Consider the following 14,080-nt stretch of genomic DNA (forward strand, 5'->3'; position numbering starts at 1 on the left):
TACACTCTTTATTTTTTCTCTGCATTTTTCTTCCCAAGAATCTTGGAATAATCATTAACAATTTTGCTACCCTGCATAATTACCTTTGTTATTTCTCTTTAACTTTTTAAATTTCTTCTTGCCAGAACGCACCACTTCCACTTTTTAGATTAAAGCCTCATCTATAATCCAAGGAGCTTGATTTGTGAGGACACTGATTCAGCCTGAATCAAATGAAGCCCATCTCAATGAAACAACAGCCATTTCCAACGGTACTGACACTGATGGCTTACCGCTTCTGCTCTGATGCATAGCAGTGTCTGAATCTCAGACTCAAGCTCATCAACTCTCAGCTAAATTCCCTGGCAGGGCAGTCTTAAAATAAAAATCTTTTTAAGGAATTTATTTATTACAATTTTCCACAGATTTCCTAACAGCATTGAAAAGTCTTGCACAAAGTTCACATTCTTGTAAATGGTGCAGTCAGATTTGGTAATTTTTTTTGCATTTCCAGAACATGTGGACTCATTAGTAAATAAAAAAAAAGTAAACTGACATCCAACAGTTTGCTGAAAGATACAAGTAATAAAGAGGTTTATTAAGAAAGGCCTGTAAATACCTGTAAGAAAACAAATCTCTAGGTAGGATATGGAGATGTATATGCATTTTGATAATAAATTGACTTTGAGTTAGTCAGCTACAGCCTTCTGTGGATGCAGAGAAAGAGTTGGATCTTTTCGGCATTTGGGAAATGTGAGTCAGGCAAGAAAGGTTCTCACAGGATCGTCAAAAGACTCAGTGCTGAAATCAAACCACTGGATCCTCATGCAAGCTCCAAAGTCTAAGGATGGAACCAGGTAAACCTATTAATGATTTCCTTACAAGTTCAGAAACAAAGTCAGTAAATGCAGATTCAGGGAAGTGGATGTAATATTCATGAACCAACTCATTTGAGGCTCATCATACTCGGGCACGTAGAGAGCTTTAATTGGAAAAGGGAGTCCCACTGTAAGGCAGACTGCAAATGAAGTAAGGGCACAGAAAGCTGTAAGATTGATGGGGATACTGATGACTGAACCAGCTTCTTTATCCGCCCTGGGAAAGGTTGCTTTGTTGACACACTTAGGCTATAACAACAAAAGGGTGAAAATTGGAATAAAGTTTATTCGGGACCTGTGTTCAACCATGAGTACATTTAATAAGATGCCTTGCACATAGATCAACCTGCAGATTACGTGACATGCTCCACCAATAGATGTGCAAAACTAAAGTGATAACAGATCATGGAAATGCCTAAAGGACCAATGAGCAAAGAGGCAGAATTAGAACACCCAAACTGCATTTGAGGACCAATTAGATATTGGAACATCCCTTTGAATTGATCAACGAAAAATGATGAGAACAGGTTTTCCAACCTGGAGTGCTTAGACCCTTCCGTTTACAGAAAGAGTTCATAGCATTAAAAAAAGATTAGGAACCCCTGGGTGAGAAGCAAGCCCACAACCATGAACCCCCTGGCTAAAAATGGACAGGGGAGCACAAAGTAATCTTGTACCACTTTCGTCATACAGAATGTTCAGCCCTGGAAAAATTTAGAAAGCTGGTAGCATTTGATCGGAAGCACGTCTGCTGCGAGAAACAAGATTGAAAGAGCACAATGAACAGTTGCATACGTTTCTTTCTGGATTGAAACTTGCAGAAGAAATTGATCACCTAACCTGGGAGCAAATCTACAAGAAAAAGCGAAGGGCGGCAGCAAGGTTGTGGAGTTTCAGAGTTATGATATCATTTTCAAATACAAACAGGTAAAGAAATGGATGAACAATTTAAAATTGGCTGCAACACAGAAACATGAAATGTTAGATCTAAACATTAAAACACACTGTTTAACTGAATGCCCACAAAACCCAGTAAGATTTTAAAAATGACATGATCAGAGAGAGGAATGTTTTTTCTTCAGATACTGATATTTGAAGTTTAAATAATACAAACGCAAAAAATTCAGCAGATACTGGAAATCTTGAGCAACACACACCAGAATGCTAGAGGAACTCAGCAAGTCAGGCAGCCTTATGGAGTGGAATAAACAATTAACGTTTTAGTCTGAGTTCTGATGAAGGGTTATGATCCAAAATGTCGACTGTTTATACCCTACCACAGATGCTGCCTGACTTGCTGAGTTCCTCCAACATTTTGTCTGTGTTGTACAAGTAGTATACTTGTGTTAAATGACAATAAAGATCACTTCTCATTCATTGAACACAATGTATCGCTTTCTTTAAAAATGAACATTTTTCAGATACATTTAACTTGGATGATCTATTTTAAAGCCAATGTCCATGTGACTTTTGGAGTAATTCTCCTCATGGATGTTTGAAATATGCTGATTCTGGGTGCAGCTGGCACAAAACCATTTTCCATGAAGAGTCTTCTTTTCCCCTGGCCATAAACCAGTCAGAGCATTTGCATATAGGAATTAAGACATTATATTGCAATTGTATAAGTCATTGGTGAGGCAATGTTTGGAGTACGTGTAGAGTTTTTTAAAAACCTTCTTATGGAAAAGATATGGTTAAACATGAAAGACTGCAGAGAAGACTTACGAGGATGTTGTCATGACTGGAAGATCTGAGTTGTAGGGAGAGGTCTTTATTCATTGGAATGTGGGAGAATAACTCACTTAATTTCATAAGTTTGAAATTATGAGAGCTATAGGTAAGATAGTTGGTAACAGTCTATTTCCTTGGGGAGGGGAGTCCAAAACTAGGGTCATAGATTTAGGGTGAGAGGAGAAATATTTTAAAAGGGACCTGAGGGGAAATGTTTTCACACAGTGGGTGGTGAGTGTACGGAACAAGCTGCCGGAGGAAGTGGTCGAAGTAGGTACAATAGTGTCATCTTAAAAGCACTTGCACAGGTTGATGGAGGGGAGTAGCTTAGTGGCATATGGACCAGGAAATTGGACCTAGCTGAGTGGGCACCGTGGTCAGCATGGACTGGTTGGGGTGAAGAACCTGAACCCGTGCTGTATTACCCTATGACTATATATGCTGCAACCCTCCTTTAAGTGTCATCAGCCCTTAAATATCAGCAGCACCTTGAAAGTGACACCCAACCCCCATCCTGCATCACTCGCAGAGCACAGAGCACACTGCAATGTCTGTTTTGAGTTCCATCAGATCAGAGTAACTACAGTTTTTAACTAAGTTTTAGTTTCAGCCATATTTTTTGTTAATCTGTGTGAAATACTGTTTAGTTGTTCAAGTCTATTGTCATCCAACCTTGCACACATACACCACCCAACGAAACAATGGTCCTCAAGACCAACATGCACAATACAGTACATATAACTCACACGCAACACAAAGGTAATAGTACTACAAATAAATTAACAAATAAAAAGGTGCAGATTGGTTTCCCCTTAGTTCCCACGGTTACAGACTTTGCTGCCTGTCTTGGTATGGCAAAGGCTTGTGGCCTGTACCACAACATACAAGCACTCTTCCAATTGCCCAATATTCCTGGAACAGGCCGCTATTTTCTCTGGAATAGAACAAGTTGCAAGTCACTGGAAATAGAAATTAGGCATAGTGCAAGAACAGGCTCCCAATTCATCATGAACCCCCGTTGAAGGCAAATTTCACCGCCCCCTTTAAATCCTCTGAGATGATGGGTTATTTTTGTTCCGGTAACTTTTAAATACAACATGCCAGTGACTAGAAAGCCGCTCTTGTGCTGTGAAAAGGGAAAGCCACGTATGTGCAACTATTGCTTCAAGAGTCCTTGCTGAACAGCTTTGAATTACCAATCTCATTCATGCACGAAACTGATGAACCCAAAAAGAACACAGAGCACATTCGTATCCAATAGTTTATGCTCACAAGTTTCAATCCTGATTCCACGATAGAACTCCCTTCATAAACTGGTCAGGCATCTAATTTGGGTCTGCAGACTTGCTGTGGCTTAATCTGAATTTACTAATCCAGTACTGCATGGCATTTTATCTGCTCACATTACTGATTTCCAGGTACTAAGTCAAATTGCCTCAATCCTGCAAGCCACAGTATCCTGGTGCACTGTGCAAGTACTGTTAGACCTTTAATACATTAATGGGCTCTATTTACAACTACCAAAGTAGTTATTTAGTGGAGACAGACCAAGGTCTAGCAAATATATAGTGGGCTGAAAAATGATATTCAAAGATTCTCTTGGAACATCTCTAAAGAGCTTCAACATGGATGCATATCTCTAACCACAACACGATTTGGATAGTTTTGTTTTGCTTACCTACATTAAAAGTGATGCTCATATGAGGAAGCTAGAAAGGAGGAAACAATGCTAATTAGAAAATCGTATAAACTAGTCAACATTGCAGACTGAAAGCCTTCATCAGGACCGTCAATGGGTCGACTGTTATGCTGCTCCATAGATGCTGCCTGACCTGCTGAGTTCTACCAGCATTTTGTGTGTGTTGCCCTGGATTCCTAACATTTCCAGAATCTCAGTTCCTCCAGTGATTTGTGTTGATCTGTTGAATCTCTAGCATTTATACTATGTAAATTATGAACCACTGATAGCTCAGAATCTCTACACTCAGTTCTCTGAAAAAATAACTCAAATTGGCCTAATCATCCATCTCCATATAGACTAGATGTCTACCTATAGACTATACAGTCTATCGCACCTATAGAGTAGATGTCATGATCATACTTGAGGAGTGATGAACAACAACATTTACTACAGTACTGTGCAAAAGTCTTAGGCACATATATCCAGCTAGGGTGTATTACACTGTACTGCAGTCACAAAAAAACTATTTTCATGACATATGTAAGTGATGATAAACCTGATTCTGATATGGGTCCCTATTGTGGACTGAGAGTGGGAAGGGGGCAGGAAGAGGGGAAAAAGTAGAAGGGGGAGAAAAACCAGAAGCACCAGAGAGATATTCTGTAATGATCAATAAATCAATTGTTTGGAATCAAATGACCTTGCCTGGTGTCTCAGGGCCGGGTTTGTCTGCACACTTGGCACTCTATCTCTGTCACCTGTTCCACATCCCTTCCGTGGCACTTCATCCTTGTCATTCCAGGTATCCTTTTCTTCCGCCAGATTTACAAACTCACTCCTCATTCCACGTTGACAAATGCAGTACTGTGCAAAAGTCTTAAGCAGCCTATCTATAGACATGTGCCTAAGACTTTTGCACAGTACTGCACTATTCAGCCAGCATTTTATGTGCCAAGAAGTCAAATGACTTCATAATATAAACGAGGAAAGACTGAAATAAAGATTTGTCTGAGTTGGCTACCCATCAGTCTTTTCACCTCAGGCAAAAAGTAGGCCTTAAAGCTACTTTGCAAACTCTTGAAAATAATGCAAAGAAAATGACCCTCGAACTGCAGAAGTGGAACTCAGGTTCTTGTTGGTATGTGGGTTTACCATTCACTTCAGAAGGACTCAGTATGATTCCTGATCTGCTCAAGTCAACCAAGAGCTGCTTCCACAATCGGTCCCGAGCTTGTTAACTGGGAATTGGGAAGGGGGTAAAGCAGCCAAGGGCTTCTTTTACTAATTGCTGTGGTGGAAATTCCACATGTATGGGTGTTTACTGAGAATAGGTCTGTGGCCACACATGAAGAATAACTTCTAAGATGAAGTAGTGCAGATTTTCCAGTCCTTGTGGATTCATTCATCAAAGAAAGAAAGGAAGAAATCCAAAATTATTGTCTGACTCAGTCTCTTATTGAGTTACAACAGACACATGATAGTATGAAAGCACCATCTATTTGTACATGAGCAAGACTGAGGTGCTTAATATTCAGTCTTCTGTGATCTACATTTTACAATATTCTCTTTTGCAATGAAACCCCCTTTGCTGCTGGTCAGTCGCCAAAAATAATCATGAGCTTCCAAGGCACAGCAGTCAGCCAGTTCACTCAGGAATTTCCTTGGGATGTGGGCTTTTAATTTTCCAGGCGTATTGTGAAACTAATATTCCATCATGGTGGGGTTGCTCACTGATGCCTGGTGTATTTGTGGCCTGAGACAAGAATAACTGGCTTTAATTCCATCTCCATGAACTGAAGGGAAAATTGACACAATGGTCCAACGGGAAAAGAGAATCAAGCACTCTGCTTATTGCTTTGAAGGTAACTTGCTTGAGCTGGGTAATATTCTTGAGTTGTTCTATTTACAAAAATAATTGCCCTGATTGCAGTGTTGTATTAACAAACCTACTCAGCACCAACAGCAAATATTCAAAAGGAGATAAATAAAAGCCTTTTTGCCAAGTTTCGTTCTTTTATCAAACATGTGGCTTTCAATTCATATTACTCCAAAATATCTAAATAATGTACAGCATACTTCCCAAACTATAGAGGGTTGCGTTCTTTGACAAGGGCCTGTTACATGATTTCTATATCGTGAGCCCTTGGAAAAAATAACAAAATGCCTTGCTTCCTTGATATTTTGTGTTTATTAGTTACTTTTGCTCACATAAGCTTTCAGCAATGGTGGTATCTATACTTACACTTGCATAGCTGCTTTGACAACCTCAGACTATCCAAAGTGCTTTAAAACAATTAAGGACATTTGTTTGAAGTGCAGTCATTTTTGCAAAAACTTCCAAAGGCCAAAACTAATGATTCTTGTACCAGGGTACAAATCCTACCCTACAAATGTGAGAATTTAAATTTTGTTAATTAAATAAAGCAGGCATTTTTGTTGTGAAGATGCAACATTAATGTTACTTCCGATTTGGAGGTGAAGTACTAATTCTCAGTTGGAGGGGAGATGCTAATTCTCAGTTGGAGAAGAGACCCGATGAAGGGTTTTGGCCCAAAACATCGACAGTTGACTCTATTCCATAGATGACTGGCCCGCTGAGTTCTCCAGCATTTTGTGTGCATCACTTTGATTTCCAGCATCTGCAGATTTTCTCCAGTGAGTGACTTTCTGGACAGATAAGCCAGCACAGCTGTAAATGACAGAGCATAATTTTCTACACAAAACTTGTAAGTAATTATTCTACTTTCTGTCTGGTGATGCAGCCTTTTCCTCTTATGCACTAAAAATCTGGAATACTTGACCAACTGAGATATGCCAGGCTAGTAATGTGGAACATTTTAAAACACTTCTAGAAACCTATTTTTTTTTAAATTTGGCTTACTTATGGGATTATTTAATGCTTGATGTTGATTATATAATTTGGTGTAACAATTACATTTTATTCTATATAATGTTTGTCTTGTAGTTTTTAATTTTGTCGCATTTTTATGATTACTGATTTATCTTCGTGATCTATGTAAAGAACTTTAGGTCTGCATCTTAAGATATGAACAGTGCTATATAAAGTTATTACTATTATTATTAATTCTATTCTTAATTGTATCTTTGGTAGAAATAGCCTGATTATGTTGGGAGAAGTTGCTTCAGATGCAATTGTTTTCTGAGTGATCTGTTTAATTTGGAATACAGTGCCATCTTGAATAGTGAAAGCAGGTTCAATAGTCGCCTTTTAGAGGAAGCTTGTAATACATACTTGAATGGGAAAAAGTATGCAACCCTGTGGATTTTGGCAGAATCCAAAGCACCAGATAGAATTTAATCTATGAGAAATGTGAGGTGATGGATTTTTAGAGAATTTAGAGAATTAATAAGAATAAGATAAATGTAATGAATGACAGAATCCTAGGAAATACTGAGAAACAGAAGGATCTTGGAGCACATGTCCAAAACATCAACCCAGGTAGGTAAAATAATGAAGAGGCTCCTTAGCGAGACACTTGTCCTGTCAGTGGAAGTGTATATAATCATAGAAAATAAGCTTAAAATAATGGTTAGAAGATTTAATTGAGATTTGAAGAGAAATCTTTCACCCAAAGTTTGGTTGAAATCTGGAACACACTGCCTTATCTGGTGCTGGAGCCAGTTACTCTGTCGAATCTGAAACCATATTTGAGTACTTAAAGCATCGTGGCATAAAAATTGAGTCAAGTGCTAGGGCATACATAGATTGATATAGATGCACACTTGAGAGGTCGCATTGACGCAGTGGGATGAAAGGCCTGTGTGTCTGCTACGTGATTCCAATTTAAAAGTCATTCTCTTGCTCTATCCAACACGATTTCAGAAACTTAGTTAAATCGAAGGTGAGAACGAACTCAGAACCAAAAGGACTTAAGAAACAAAACCAGGAAAAAAAGCATCCTGAACCTTCACCATTTCATTAAAATTAAGTTTGATCTGATCTTTGCTTAATGCCACTTTCCAGGCCATTTTGCATAACCTTTGACTCCCCTAATGTGTTTGTTCAATGACCCAGTAAGTAAAATCAAATTTCAGAACTAGCTTTTGGTATTGCATCATTAGTATATCTAGTATGCTAATTGGATACTTACACTTTTTTAATAATAGAAATCAAATATGGTTTAAATTCTATGAAACTAATCATGCTGGCAGTAGCTCAAATTGCACGAGTTACTTCATATTAACCATTCATTGAACACATTAATTTTCCTCTATTGATCAATGATTCCCATACTAGTCACAGATCCATCAGGAGGGGCTGTAGATTGCACACAGATCAGATATGCTAAGAACAAACCCTCTTTATGCCGACTTACCTAGGATGGTAACCACACTCATCCCAAGTGAGGTTAGCCTCAAAGGAAACTAAAATGAAAACAGTGGACTCACAGACTTTTATTTTTCTCCATCCCCATCTTTGATTTGGAAGTCCAATGGCAGAACGTTAAACTGAATGAACCCCGACGTGGTCTGATTGATGACACATATAGGAACCATCAAGCGGTCTAGGCTTGGAACTTACACTTCATCCACGAAGATTAAAAAGATGTACAAAAGCACTTGCTTCAACCTTTGTAAAGGGTCATGAATATTTTGAAAGATTTCATAACTTCTCATCTGGAGTGTATGTTCATGTTTAATGAACGACTGGAAGGAATTAAACTTAATTAAATGATTCAAATATGTTGCCCAAATGGAAGTTTATTACTCAGGCACACAAAGCAATTAAATTAACTATTATAGTTTCGCTATGAACTTGTGCAACTCAGTTTCTGGCAGACCACGGTGATCCATTTTGGCTTGAGATCTAACATGTAACTATTCCATAAGCTCTTCTCCAGCAACCTTCACTTTTGATGTCAAGTGATGACATTACAATAACTGAAATGAGATTCCCATCAACCAAACCTCCAGGCTTTGATAACGTGGCTATTTAGTTATGCAACAAAAGAACAGGAGACTTCACGGCCCATTTCAAATAGTCAATGTGGTTACAGACAAAACCGTTAGATTTCCAATGCAAGCACCATCTCCCACTATTCTCCCTAAAGATTAATGTCTTGTCCCAACTTTGCTCTAGCTAAACTGCAACATTCATATTTATTCTTAAACAAATGTGATTCACATTGGAGATAAGACAAACTGAGAATGCTTTGAGTTCAGATTTTTTGTTGTCATTAGCATACATACACAGGGTATAAAGCTAAGTTTCATGGCATTATTGCAGTGGCATATAGTACATTACAAGATGAGGACAAGCATAGATTAACAAATTAACATAACAAATCAACATAACTTTAACAAAAATTATACAAATCTTGATAGGAAAATATAAAGCAGTTCAACACTGGTCCTCTTAAATGAGTCTTTTCCAGCTATCAAACTCTAATAGGCAAAATTTTGCATTTGTAAAAACTGCCATGATACAGGGTAGTAATAATTATGTAATAACCAGATAAAGCCTTCCCCCAACGGCATCCTAATTAAATAAGGTCCACATTATTAATCATGCTTTGATCTTCCCATCTGACGATCTGATCGTAAAAGGTCTCTAATATTAGCCATGCGATGAACACATTAAAGCATTTCCTGTTAATATTCTGATTGCACCAGGCATGGTCATTAGGGAAAACAGAGACACAGATATCATCAGTTCATCTGCAAAGCAAAAATATTCAGAATTGCCACTGTTTGAAGAGACATGAGAGTACTAGATTAAATAAATATATGGTGACACTACCCTAGAAAAATATTTTAATAACTTGTAAAAATTCTTACAAAATCTCAAGTAAGAAATTCCCACCCACGAGCACTAAGATAAAAGTAAACATAAATCTTAATAATGGACTCAATAAGGCTTGAAAAGGAACTATGGTTTAACGCATAAATACAAGTCACATATTATAGTAGAAATGAAAAGGATTAATTCTGCATCGATTGCCAAGATAAGTTTTTGAAGCCCAGTTAGCCCCCTTGGACTACAACATTGGATCCTGATTATGTCCACTTGTATTTTTTGGAACAATGCCTTAGGCGCCTTTTAAAAATTTATTTAAAGCTATAAATCTACAAAAATGGCCACAGGGCTCAATCTGTAAAGAAAGTGCTAATGTATTCACCAACACCCAGCAATTAATTAATCATCAATCATTATTTATGGACAGTGTACGTCTTTTATAAGGGCTTTTGGCTGTAACACTAAACAACAAGACCTAGCACCATACCTTCTACTTTATCCATGAAACGATGTGCCTCTAACTCCACATTCAATGCCAGCAATAACACTCCGAGTGAGACTGGCCTCATTCCTCATTATTTTGTGGCATTCTCAACGATACCCTGCGGAAGTATGCTAGCTTAAGCTAAGAAAAGCAATTTGAAGTTTCCCAGTATGGTTGTAGATAAATATACCTACAGGATATGGAACTGACCCATTCAAATCAGGAAACTCTTGGTTCACTGACCTCCTGTTGGAGAATAGTAGGGGTGTTATAAGCAGCTGCCATAACTGGGCTAAGGAGGGTAAAAAGGAGATCACACAAAAAACTGCAGATGTTAGAAGTATGAAATGAAAGCATTAAGTGTCAGAATTAGCACATCAGGGAGAATTATGGAGCAAAAGATAGAGTTGACATTCATCAGAACTGAGAAATTGAAAAATCAAACATGCTTTGGATTGCAGAGAAGGTAGAGAGAATATGGACAATATCTATGACTGTAGAAACCAAGATTTCTGAAGGCAGGGATCTGACTTGAAACATTGACAATTGAGTTTGCCCACAGATGTTGCTCAACATGTTGAGTTCCTCCAGCTGTTCTATTGCTGCTCCAGATTCCACCATTTAGATAGATAGATAGATAGATAGATAGATAGATAGATACTTTATTCATCCCCATGGGGAAATTCAACTTTTTTCCAATGTCCCATACACTTGTTGTAGCAAAACTAATTACATACAATACTTAACTCAGTAAAAAATATGATATGCATCTAAATCACTGTCTCAAAAAGCATTAATAATAGCTTTTTTAAAAAAAAAGTTCTTAAGGCCTGGCGGTAGAATTGTAAAGCCTAATGGCATTGGGGAGTATTGACCTCTTCATCCTGTCTGAGGAGCATTGCATCGATAGTAACCTGTCACTGAAACTGCTTCTCTGTCTCTGGATTTGCATTCTCTTGTGTCTCCAAGGACTAAGCGAGACTCAATGACACAAGTGGTGGCTGTGCATTTTGACAGCAAGAACAGTGAAGGCTCACTAGTCTGACTGAACTCTCTGAAAAGAGGCAGAAAATAAAGCGTTAATTTTTGTGTTTAAAGTCATTGTGATACAATTTTCTGAGTTACGCTGCACCAAATTTGAGCTGGCTCTGGAAAAATGAAATACAGAATATTTTTATCACATCTCCAACAGATTAAAGTCAAAAACAGGTAGAGCATGTCCATGAATGTGTTTATTCTGTAGCTCTTGGGTCCTACATAGGTCACCACTTTTGGTGTGACTGCAGTTCATGTGTTTACACTGGCAGAGAAAAGAGAGCCAGTGGAATCCCTGGAGCCAAGAATTTTCTCTGGACTCAGTCGTACACAAGCATTTATTTTCATTCTAAGTCAATAGTTTGACTTGTTATTACGTAATACATTTTATAGCTTAACATCATTCATTATTATGGTATCTGATCATTGTGCACAGCATGGTCTTCCTGTTTTTAAGAGAGTATTATCTCTATTACTCATATTCCTATTGAGCTGATCATTCTCATCATTGGACTATGTATCAGCTAATGCTTCAAGAACTTTGAAGAATGGAATTGCCTCAAAATATTTTTTCTGCCTCAAATTCTATAAGTAAAATGCACATATGAGTATTGTTAACAGATTTGCTTTCACACGGCCTTTCAGCTGACCAAGTTAATCCATCGGGTCTGCAAAAAGAAAAGCTAAAGCAAAGATAGCAAGGATTTTATTTCCTCTTAAGATTTTAGTATATTGTATCTGGAACTTACTTAGCAATTGTTAGAATTGATATTTTTGCTTTGAAGATTTCATTTCTACAATGCTAAAAGAGAACAATTGATAAATTTGTCAAGACTAGAACACAGTTGCTATTTAAGGCAGGTATTTTAAGTATCAAATTTTATTTTCTTCCAAGAGTATTAGATAAAAGCATGCATTGTCTCAATTGATGTCTAAAACTGAGCCATTTGTAGAGATGGGAGAAATGAAATAGTTTAAGGACAAAGTGGATGCAATTGTTTTTTGAATACGTTAAACATCCTTGTGCTCAAAGTTTGGTGGCAAAATTAGAAGAACAATACATAAATATTGCCTGTAATAAAATACAACATCCAAACATAATTCATGGAGTAGGGCAAAACAGCATTTGGAAAACAGAAACATGAAGATAATCGATTCTTTAAGTCGAAGAAAATAATCAGCTATAATTAGGAACTTTAAGGACAGAGAACCGAAGCACTTTAGGGAAACAATCCAAGAGTTTAAAAAAATAAAAATAAAGGCAATAAGCAGTGGCAAAAGAAACGGGAACAGAATAAGAGGTCAGATTATTAGGAAAAGGGATGCCTCACTTTGTTGTTTATCTAGAAAAGGCAAAGGGGCTTGTGGGACAAGCTTTGCAAAGATTTGAACATCATTTTAAAATTATAAAGCCAGAAGAAGATTTTATTTCAAATCTTCTTTTTACATCTGAACTTTTTATTTCAGATGTGGTTCTACTACTGTTAGAATCTGTTATCTACTTGTACATTCTGACTGTATGATTTTGGGCCAATCGGGTGATCTGGTGCTTTGCTGTCTCCGAAAGGGTTCCACAAGGCGGCGGCCAAAGGGAGCGACATGAAGGCTAGGAAGCCGGGTGATCTCACTGAGTTAATAGCAAGCAGGATTGAAATCAATGAGGCGAGCAAGTGTTCAGCGCCGTCTACCAGCCACTCACATGTTGCTGCTGAAGAAGACGTCTGCCTTTAGCGGTCTCTCACACTCTCTCGCTCTCGTGTTCCTGAGGAAAGGCCCTTGCATTTGAGTGATCTTTCTCTCCCTTGATACTGTCAACAAATGGGACTGGAGCAAGCTTTAATTGCCTCTGTAAATTTGGACTCTAATTCAGTTTTTACAATGTGTTCCATTTCTAGTTCTGGTTGCACTTCTTTTGTTACTACTATTGGGCAATTTTTGACGATGAAGGAAATTGAACCCAGGTCATTGGCGCTGAAATATCTAACTGCTATGCTACCATGCCACACCAAATGAATTTTGTTCATCATATCCTATGTCTCAGTGTGTTTAATTGAGATCAACCCATTGCTTATAAATCAACACTGGTTGCATGTATACAGTATACAATCTTGAGATTCATCTTCCCAATAGGCAGTCACAAAACAAAGAATGGAATCAACCCGTTTAAAGAAAAAGATCAAAGCATCATAACCCCTCTCCCACTGCAAAAAATAGAGTAAACGGCAACAAAAGAGATGGTCAAAAACACAAAAAGCATACTTCAGTACAGTTCAGCTCAGTGTTCATTATCTGCCGGCTGCCAGATTCAAAATTCATAAATGATACAATCTTGAGATTAGTCTGCTTACAGATGGCCACAAAGCAAGAAATGCAAAAGTACCCAATTAAAAAAATAAAGACCAACACCCATTGGGCAGAAAAAGGAAAAAAAAACAATTCATGCAAACAATAGAAGCGAACAACAACATTCCAAACCGAAATGAGTCCTTAGATCCATATCCTGCAGCAGCCCGGAGTAGATACAAGCCTCAATA

At 37.8% G+C, this 14,080-nt stretch overlaps 1 long non-coding RNA gene across 1 annotated transcript; it reads left to right on the forward strand.

The window, feature by feature from the left end:
• Positions 1-567: 567 nt before the first annotated feature.
• On the forward strand, positions 568-13,574 carry LOC140740816 (uncharacterized). The gene is made up of 3 exons (XR_012101938.1): positions 568-836; positions 1,551-1,784; positions 13,114-13,574. It is a non-coding gene; the product is annotated as an uncharacterized lncRNA (long non-coding RNA).
• The last annotated feature ends 506 nt before the right edge of the window (positions 13,575-14,080 follow it).

This window comes from Hemitrygon akajei, chromosome 17 (genome assembly GCF_048418815.1).
Source record: "Hemitrygon akajei chromosome 17, sHemAka1.3, whole genome shotgun sequence".
Classification (NCBI taxonomy): domain Eukaryota; kingdom Metazoa; phylum Chordata; class Chondrichthyes; order Myliobatiformes; family Dasyatidae; genus Hemitrygon; species Hemitrygon akajei.